Raw genomic sequence first — 10,773 nt, 5'->3', positions numbered from 1 at the left:
GAAAAAAATATTTGGTCTGTCTTACTTCCCTATTGAAAAAAATAAAGCCAAAAAACCACATTTGGTTCACGGATTAACTAGACTTTATGAAGAACGGGAAGTAGTCACATAGCCCTCTTCTTTCTGGGCAGTTAAGTAAGTATAAAACTGAGGAGGGGAAGCGGGGTGGGGAGGAAGGCAAAAGGGATAATTAGGCACATGTGTGTGGTGATGTATTGTAATTAATATTTGGGTGGTGAACATGAGAACATGATGTAACCCACCCAGAAATAGAAGTATAATGATGTACACCTGAAATTTATACAATGTTAAACCAATGTTACTGCAAAAAACAAAAAAAAAAAGATAAAAAAAAAACAACTGAGGAGCTTCAAAATGGAAATGGCTTCCTTTGAGAACAATATTTCTTTATACATAGTGACAGCACATCTGTTACCAAGACCAAAGTCTTAAAGTGAATGAAAGGGATAGTTTCAATCTCTTTCAGAAAGAAATGCAAGGTCTCTGCTTTGTTCTTTCTGGCATTTTTTGGATTATTAATAAAGTTAATGATAGGTAAGATTCACGATTCATGGGAATCGGCTTTGTGAGTTCAATCTTTGTGTTAACACAATTACTTACCTTGAACATGAGCAATCATGCAAGTCCAATGTGATTCACAGAGTGATTAGTGTTTGTCATGAGAGGAAAATAGAAGACAAATCAGAGTTTGAAGAAGTTACAGATAAATTTTGCAATTTCACATTTATGACTGATTTTGGTCAAAGAGACCAGCAACATAATATACAGTACTTCATCCATGATAAGCTTTAAGAGTGTATTTTCCAAGATATTATAAAAAATAATCTGGCTGTTGCAATGTGCATGTCAAAGATCCCTTTCCCCAGTCATACCTGAATTATCTTGCTGGCATTATGCAAACAATCTAGCAGTCAAAATTCCCAAGGTAAATAATTTCTATTCCCAACAATGCATATTATTTACATGTATTTCTTCTAAGGATATCAAAATAGTTTACGAACATAATATTCATAGCATTCTTGAAGGGCAAATAGACTTAAGTTGACTGTCATGATTAGAATTAGAATTCAAAGATATGCACTGCAGTTCTGTATAAAGAGAGCCATCCCAAAGGAATATAATAGCTACACATGGGAAAAAATTACTGTACAACATATTTTTTTATTGTTTGCAGCTTCACAATCAGTTGCCAGGTAACTGAATTTTTTGTACATTTAAACTGTTCCTTTGATGGCTATTTTCTTTTTTTTTAAGATTTTATTTATTTATTTTCCCCCCAAAGCCGCAGTAGATAGTTGTATGTCGCAGTTGCACATCCTTCTAGTTGCTGTATGTGGGACGCGGCCTCAGCATGGCGGGAGAAGCAGTGTGTCGGTGCGCGCCCGGGATCCAAACCCGGGTCGCCAGCAGCGGAGCGCGCGCACTTAACTGCTAAGCCACGGGGCCGGCCCCTTTGATGGCTATTTTTAAAAATCAATGATTATATTGGTTGCAACTCTACTACATGAATGTCATCCAATATGCAGTTGATGGCTATTTTTAAAAATCAATGATTATATTGGTTGCAACTCTACTACATGAATGTCATCCAATATGCAGTTATACACACACAACACACACACACACACACACACACACATCCTTAGTATATTTCCAAAGCAACATTCTTTGGGATTTTAAAATGACCATTTTATCTCCAGTCATATAATTTTACATATAAGTTGGAAGACTGGGAAAAGCAAATGTGAGTAGAAAATTTAATGTTTGCATTTGGAGAGTTATTAAAGTTTTTTTTTTTCCTTACTTGACTTCATTTGTGAAGGTTAGTATTTCCCATTTTACAAGCTAACATGGAGATTAAGAAACCTAATAACTAAGGTGAGAGCACATACTTTAGCATCTAAGCCAAGATGGTTTTTAGAGTAAAAGTAAATGTTAATAACATGCACCTCAGGACAGAACACAAAGACCAGGACTATCTCAGGCAAAATGGGACATATGGGTCATCCTATTGTAATACCCATATTATAACTAACATATATTTGTTCTCACAAAGAAGTTCCTAAATACATCACACTCAAAGTCTATCACCATAGTTTTAAAGATTTTAAACATTATAGTCTTCCTCATTAGATTCATATTGAGTTTTCACACGTAGTTAATATTTGCTTATGCATTTTCCCCTGTTAGAGTCGATTAGACATGTTAATCTCATATACACTGCCAATTAATATATACAGGTAGAGCTCACTCTATACCTGGCACTGTTTTAAGTGCTTTAGTTATATTAATTAATTTAATCTTCAGCAATCCAATGTTTAAGTATTGTTACTGTCATTTTCCACATAAAAAAACTAAGGTATTGAGTGACTAAGTGTTTACTCAAAGTTCCAATGGACTAATCCCGAATCTGAACCTAGGCTTTCTATTTGACCAAAGGCTTGCCTCTTCATTACCAGTAGAATATTATCTATCTATTCATCCATCAGTGGTACAGCAAGACCTCTGACATTTTAATCCTCTCTGAAAGTCAACTTCAGTTTTGTTTTTAGAAATAATAGACCATAACACAAGTTTGCAATTCATGGCCTATCGCACAAACATTGTATTTCATTAGGGTCAATGGCTACATAATAGTTTTTAGTATGCTGAAAGGCAGTTTAAGGTAAGAATTAAAAGTGTATCTTTTAGAGTCTGACTTCCTGCTTTGATTCTCACCTCTGCCATTTCTTGAATGCACATTTTTGAAAAAAAAAAATCACAACATTTCTTTGTATTTTTTGTTTTTCTGTCAAATGAGGATATGCACTATACCTATTTCATTGTGTTGTCACGTGGTTTAAATACCTTGGTAAAGCACTTATAATAATGGCTTATAAACAGAATATTCAACAAATGTTAACTACTAATATTAGAGAATATTTTTAAAATTCAAGTTAATGTCATTTTACAAATACTTAAACTGTGGCTATCAATGTTAGATACTATGCTAGACCCAAGCTATTTATAAAGGCCAATTAGATGTAATCTTTATTTTAAAGGAAGTCATAGTTGTAGTGTCAAAGTATCTAATTTTTTAGACTTTGCAATTTTGTAAGTTTATAGTTTTCATTGTTAAGCCATCTTTAATGTTATTTTCATTGCTAAAACACAGATCCTAAATTGCTTAATGACTGTTAGTGAAAAATATTTTACCAACTGAAATTATAAAATGTTTTCCCAAATTCTAAAATGATGTGAATACAGAGCACTCATTGAAAATAATTTTGTGTCAAAGAAAACTTTGAAAATATAGAGAAGGCATAGTAACACAATTATAATTCTTCAAACCAGATATCACCATTGTTAAAATATTTTTATACAGTCTCTTCCTTTACCTTTATGGTAGAGTATGGATATGGACAAAGATATTAGGTATAGATATGATTTTTATATTAAACATAGTTTTTTACCTTGTTTCCATTTAATAGTGCATCATGAAATTTATCCATGTTATTAAGTACAGGTCTTCCTTGACTTATGATGGGGGTTATGCCCTGATAAACCCATCATAAGTTGAAAATATCATAAGTTGAAAATGCATTTAATACACAAAACCTACTGAACATCACAGCTTTGCCCAGCCTACCTTAAACGTGCTCAGAACACTTACATTAACCTAAAGTTGAGCAAAATCATCTAATACAAAGCCTATTTTATAATGCAGTGTTGAATACCTCCTGTAATTTACTGAATACTGTACTGAAAGTGAAATACAGAATGGTTGCATGAGTACAGAATGTTGTAAGCATATCGGTTTTTACCCTCATGATTGCGTGGCTGACTGGGAGCAGTGGCCCACTGCTGTTGCCCAGCATCATGAAAGAGTATTACCACATATTGCCAACCAAAAAACATCAAAATTGAAAATTTGAAGTACGGTTTCTACTAAATCCATATCACTTTTGCACCACTGTAAAGTCAAAAAATCTAAGTCAAACCATCATAATTTGGGCACCATCTGTATTAGAATGTTGCCTAATAGTCTACCAAAATGACATTACAGTTATAATTTATTTAATCCTGTTTAACTTTAAATTTTCCTAATTTGTAGCTAGGACAAATAGAGTTATGTTAAAATACCTGAATTTTTGCATGTAACCCTGGTAAATTTCATAAGATTTATTTATAGAGTGAAAGTAAGATTTAAATAATTTAAAAATGACATTGGGTATATATTGCCAAATGGCTTTTTCCATATTGTCATTCCACTTTATGCTTTTTTCTTAAGTGAGTGACATGATTTTGAGTTTGAGGCACTTACAAGTTTGGTGCATACTATCCACTCATAAATGATACAGAGAAATTATAAAGCAAATGTAACAAAATGTTAATAAGTGTTGGATCTGGGGAAGTTTTATGAGACTTTTCATACACTTCTTGCAACTTTTCTGATAAAAGTCAACAAATGCTCAAGAAAAAATATAACATATATGTTGGTGTTAATAATGTATGTGCAAATATTATATATGACAAAAATAGCACAAAGCATGGAAGGTGCAAATAGACTTATACTACTGCAATCCCTTGAGCAATCATTAAAAATAATACAAAGATATAGCTAAAAAGCCAATATAGGAGAGAATTGATTATAAAATATTAATAACAATAATACTCAATGCTAAAGGAGGCAGGAATGTATAAATGAAGAAATAAAAAACAGAATAGGTTAACAGAAAATATAGAGTAAAATGCAAGAGCTAAACCCAACTGTTTAAAAAAAAAAAATTGTAAACGGACATAATACTTCTATTTTAAGGCAGAGATTGAGAGACTGGATAAAAATGCAGAAACCAGTTGTATGCTTCTATAAAACAAGCACCTTAATTATTACAGAAAACAAAAAGTGGAAAGGACAGAAAAGTTTTACAATGCAAAACCTAACCATGAGAAAGCTGGTTTGGCTATTACCATTAGAGAAAGTTGACAAGACATATTTCATTATTTTGAAAGGTTTAATTCATCAAGAAGATTGTGTGTGTGTGTGTTTCAAATATATGAACAAAAACTAAACAGAAAATTAAATAAATCCTCAATCACAGTGGGAAAATTTATCAACTATCTCTTAATAATTTATAAAACAGCTAAAAAATAAATTGGTTACCATATAGAAGACCTAAACAACACTATGAACAAAATTCATTTAAAGATCTCTACTACTTCTGTTTTATTTTTTGTGTGTGTGAGGAAGATCAGCCCTGAGCTAACATCCATGCCAATCCTCCTCTTTTTGCTGAGGAAGACTGGCCCTGAGCTAACATCTATTGCCAATCTTACCCCCTTTTTTTTTCCCCCTTTTTCTCCCCAAGGCCCCAGTAGATAGCTGTATGTCATAGTTGCACATCCTTCTAGTTGCTGTATGTGGGATGCCGCCTCAGCATGGCCGGACAAGCGGTGTGTCGGTGTGCGCCCGGGATCTGAACCCGGGCCACCAGTAGCAGAGCACGCACTTAACCACTAAGCCACGAGGCCAGCCCCTAAATATCTCTACTTCTAACAGCACCAGAATACACATTTAAAAAAAATTATACACGGAATATTCACCAAGATAGACCATATTTTGGGAAATAGAAACAAATTATATTTCAGAAGATCAAACTCTTAAGAGTATAACCAGAGGATTAAATTAGAAATCAATATATACAATATGAGGAAAAGCCCCAATATTTGCAATTTCAGTAACATATATCTTCCTAATCATTTCACAAAACATATGACAAGTAACACTAGAAAATATTACCAATTGAAAGAATATGAAAATACAGAATGAACATTTGTGGGATTTAGGAAAAGCAAGGTTTAGAAAGAAATGAAGATCTTTAACAGCTTGGAAGAGAAGAAAGTTTTAATCGATGACCTGCAGGACTTATGGGTTCAGTCCCAGTATGTGAAGAGCTTGAAAGTTGTCATTTCCAATGTACCAACAAGAAAAAGCCAATCACACATAAAATAAACTACTTTATTTTTGGACCCCTCAGAACTAAGTTTGCAAAACAAATCACAATCCATAAATCTGGAGAGAAAGGCACATCAAGAGAGCCACAGAAAAGATCTGCTTAACTGGAGCAGAAGTTTGAGCCATAAACTGGAAGAAAAATTTAAATGATTATTTTGACAAATTGTTGAGGGTTGAGTGTGGACTCTCTTGAGTGAGAAGTTCCTGAGAGCAGCAGGCTTGGTGGTATCTGCACACTTTTACAGATTTTACCTCCAGGACTTCCACGAGGTTTCATGGTGGAGATCTGAGAAAGTTACCTTCCTGACTCTGACAGGGGAAGGAGAAAAGTAATTACTGTGAAGTACTCCTAGAGCCTTCTCCATAACAAAGGCACAGTCTCCAGAGGAAGTGATTTTACCACAGCCTTATCCCAGCTGTGGAAGAGCCTTCCTCCCACTCTATTCCCTTTTAGCATTTTCATCTCAGCAGAGGGCTGATTGGGTGGGAAGGAATCTATACCAACGGAAAAATAATTATGAGTGTCACAGTTCTGAAACACAGGAAAACTAAAAGAATCAGTTTAATCATAAGATTATAGAAAGCTTTTCCTTCTGCACACCTGACCACCACAGAAAAATGACTTTTGTATAAAAACAATGGAGCATAACTGAAAGAGCTGTGACATGCAGTTGCTCTTAGGAAGAGTGCCCAGAAAGGCCCAAAGTCAAGGCAGAAGACAAAAACAAGGACATTAAAGGAATCTGAAGCCTCTGGAATCTTCGGCTATAGCAAAGATTAAACAATACTCAACTTCTCTCCAGGATAATGTAAATTGTCACACTAAAGATCTCACGTCTCAGTTTCTATTACCCAAAACATCACGTTCAGGTTTCATGGAAAAATTACAAGACATTCCAAAAGGTGAGAAAAAACACAGTTTGAAGAGACAAAGCAAGAATAAGAATCAGATTCAGATGTAACAAAGATTTTGGAATTATCAAACATGGAAATTTCAAGAACTATGATCAGTATGTTAAGGACTCTAATGGAAAAAGTAGACAACACTTAAGAATAGATATAGCAGTAGGGCCAGCCCTGGCCACTTGGCTCTGTTAGTAGCCATGCTGTGCTGGCAGCCCACATACTAAAAAATAGAGGAAGATTTGCAGGGATGTTAGCTCAGGGTGAATCTTCCTCAGCAAAAAAAGAATAGATATAGCATATAAGTAGAGAGATGGAAACTGTTAAGGAAGAATCTAAAGTAAATGCAAAACACTGTAACAGAAATAAAGAATGTCTCTGATAGGCTCATCAGTAGACTGAACAGGACCAAGGAAAGAATCAATGACCTTGAAAATATGTCAGTAAAATTTATTAAACAGAATTGAAAGAGAAAACAGATGAAAAAAAATCCCAGAAAAATCCAAGAACTACAGAGCAATTTCAAAAGGCATAAATAAGTGTATTTGGAATATCAGAAGAAGAGGGAAAGTAACAGAGGAAATATTTAAATCATTAATGGTCAAGAACTTGCCAAATTAATGAGACAATCAATCATAGATCAAGAAAGCTCAGAGAACAAAAGGATAAATAACAACAGCAGCAAAAAACTACACCTAGGCATGCCATTGAAATTGTAGAAACACAGACACACAAGAATATCCCAATAGAAGCCAGAGGAAAAACATATCTTAACTTTAAAGGAACAAGGATAAGAATTATAGCAGACTTCTTATTAGAAAGCATGAAAGAAAGAAGACATTCGAATGAAATATGTAAAACGTTGAAATTAAAAACACCAATCTAGAATTTTATAGCAGGTTAAACTGTTACCTGGACCACTGACCCTATAAGATGTTAATCACAACCCTGCTTGGAACAAGCCTAACATATTATCTTTAGCTTACAGGAAACCACAAAGAGAAGAAGGAGAAGATGGCTGAGACATATAGTCAAAACAAGTTAAAACCAGTTGAAGGCAACATGGCAGTCTGACTTGACCTGACATAGACCCCTCAGCTCATTATATGCTCATTGTAATACATTATCATGCTACATAACACACCCACTGGTGCCAAGACAGTTTACAACTGCCATGACAATGACAGAAACAAACCACATAAGAACCAAACGTGGGTGGCAACCCCATTCTCCAGAAAAGCCTGCCCACTTCCCCATATTGCTATGAATATTCCTCCCCTTCATTGCCTTGACCCCTTATAACGGCTGCCAGATGACCCTAAGAGCTGAGAAGTTGATTTGTGAACATAATTCCCACCTTTCCATTCTTTGGCCATTGAATAAAGCTTGTGCTGTTAAACGCTCACCTTCGGTTTCATTTCAAATCCACAACACCAAACAGAAAAGAACCCTCCGAGGAAGAAAAGGTTTGATTGTGGGATCAAGGCCCAGCGGCCATGGGCTCTTCCTCGGGTCCCGTCTGATTGTGGGTTCAAGTCCCACCAGAGGGAAGCAAAATTGGTAACACAATTATCTTTCAAAAATGAAGGAGAAATAATCACCTTATTAGAAAAACTAAAAATGAGGGAATTCACGATTAGCAGACTGTGGAAGAAATGTTAAAAGAAGTTCTTCAAGGAGGAAAAAATGATATAGGGCATAAACGGGGATCTGCATAAAGAAAGGAAGAGTACTGGAGAAGACATAAGTGTAGGTAAAGTAAAATATATTTTTCCTATTCTTAATCTAACAAATAACTGTTTAAAATAAAATAAAAACAATAATATATTAGGTGATCATAGCATATGAATAAAAGAAATTAATGACAGTAATGCTACAAGGGAAGGAAGGAAAGAATTGGGAATACTCTGTTATAAGGAACCTGTACCACAGATGGATTTACAATAACAGAATTTATTTGAGGTAGACATAGATTAGTTAAAAATGCATATTACAAACCCAAGGGCAACCACTAAAACAAAATAAAACAAGAGATGTATAACTGATATAATAAGGAAAAGATAAAATGGAAACATATGAAATGCTCAATTAAAATCAGAAGAAAGCAGAAAAAAAGAGGGGAAAGAGAAACAAAGAATAAATGCAATGTAAAGAAAGCAATTAAAAACACAGTAGCTATTAATCAACTATATAATCACCTTAAATGTCAACAGTGTAATTACACCAAATAAAGGCAGAGATTGTTCAAATGTATATAAAAAAGACCCAACTATATGTTGTCTAGAAGAAACCCACTATAAATATGAAGATACAGATGGTTCAATAGTAAAGAGATTAAGAAGGATATACCATTCTAACACGAATCAAAAGAAAGCCAAAGTAGCTACATTAATTTCACACAAAGCAGACTTCAGATCAAGGAAAATTATCAGAGTTAAAGAGGGGCATTACATAATGATAAAAAGGTCAATTCTACAGAAAACATAACAATCCTAAACTTGTGTGCACCTAGCAACAGAGCATCAAAGTATGTGAGGCAAAAGCTGATGCGACTGAAAGGGATAACAGGCAAATCTATTTTATATAGTTGGAGATTCAACATCACTCTCAATAATTGATAAATCAAGCAAGAAGGATACAGCTGACTTGAACAATACCCTGAGTCAATGTGATCTAGCTGACATTTATAGAATACTCCACACAACAGCAGCAGAATACACTTTGTTTTCATGCTCACATGGATTATTCATCAAGACAGAACACATTCTGGCCATAAAACACACCTTAATAAATTTAAGAGAATATAAATCATATATAATGTTTTCAAAACAAAAGTAATTAAAAATAAATAACAGAGAGATAGCTGTAAAATCCCAAATATTTGTAAATTAAACTACTCACTTCTAAATAAAAAATGATTCAAAGGAGTGCCAAGACAAACTTATTTTGAACTATACTAAAATCAAAGTAGAACTTATCAAAATTTTTGGAATGCGTTGAAAGCAGTACTTAGAGGGAAATTTATAGCATTAATGTATATATTTGAAACTATAAAGCATAAAAAAAAGAAACAATAAAAATTAGAGCAGTGGTGGGAATGTAAATTGGTGCAGCCACTATGGAAAACAGTATGGAGGATCCTCAAAAAATTAAAAATAGAACTACCATATGATCCAGCAATCCCACTTCTAGGTATATATCTGAAAGAAACAAAATCACTACCTCAAAGAGATATCTGCACCTTCCATGTTTGTTGCAGCATTATTTACAATAGCCAAGACATGGAAACAACTAGGTGTCCACGGATGGATGACTGGATAAAGAAAACGTGGTGGGTGTGTGGGTGTGTGTGTGTGTGTGTGTGTGTATGTGTGTGTGTATATATATATAAAATAGAATATTATCTAGCCATAAAAAAGAAGGACATCCTGCCATTAGTGACAACATGGAGGGACCTTGAGAGCATTATGCTAAGTGAAATCAGTCCAACAAAAAAGACAAATACGGTATGATCTCATTTATATGTGGAATCTAAAAAAAATGAACTCACAAAAATAGAGAACAGATTGTTGGTTGTTAGGGAGTGGAGAACTACTGAAGGTGTTCAAAAGGTACAAACGTCCAGTTACAAGATAAACAAGTCCTGGGAGTATAATGTACTGCATGGTAACTGTAGTTAACAATATTGATTTATAGATTTGAAAGTTGCTAAGAGAGTACATCTTAAAAGATCTCATCACGAGAAAAAAATTTTGTAACTATGTGATATGATGGATGTTAACTAAACTTATTGTGGTAATTATTCTGCAAAATATACATATATCAAATCATTATATCGTATATCTTAAATTAAT

The 10,773-nt window shown here is 34.1% G+C and overlaps 1 pseudogene; it reads left to right on the top strand.

The window, feature by feature from the left end:
- Positions 1–8,231: 8,231 nt before the first annotated feature.
- Positions 8,232–10,773, top strand: part of LOC131411198 (glucose-6-phosphate 1-dehydrogenase-like) — a 48,710-nt pseudogene continuing 46,168 nt past the window's right edge.

Source organism: Diceros bicornis, chromosome 11 (genome assembly GCF_020826845.1).
Source record: "Diceros bicornis minor isolate mBicDic1 chromosome 11, mDicBic1.mat.cur, whole genome shotgun sequence".
In the NCBI taxonomy this organism is placed as follows: domain Eukaryota; kingdom Metazoa; phylum Chordata; class Mammalia; order Perissodactyla; family Rhinocerotidae; genus Diceros; species Diceros bicornis.
This window is presented reverse-complemented; position numbering and strand designations above follow the sequence as displayed.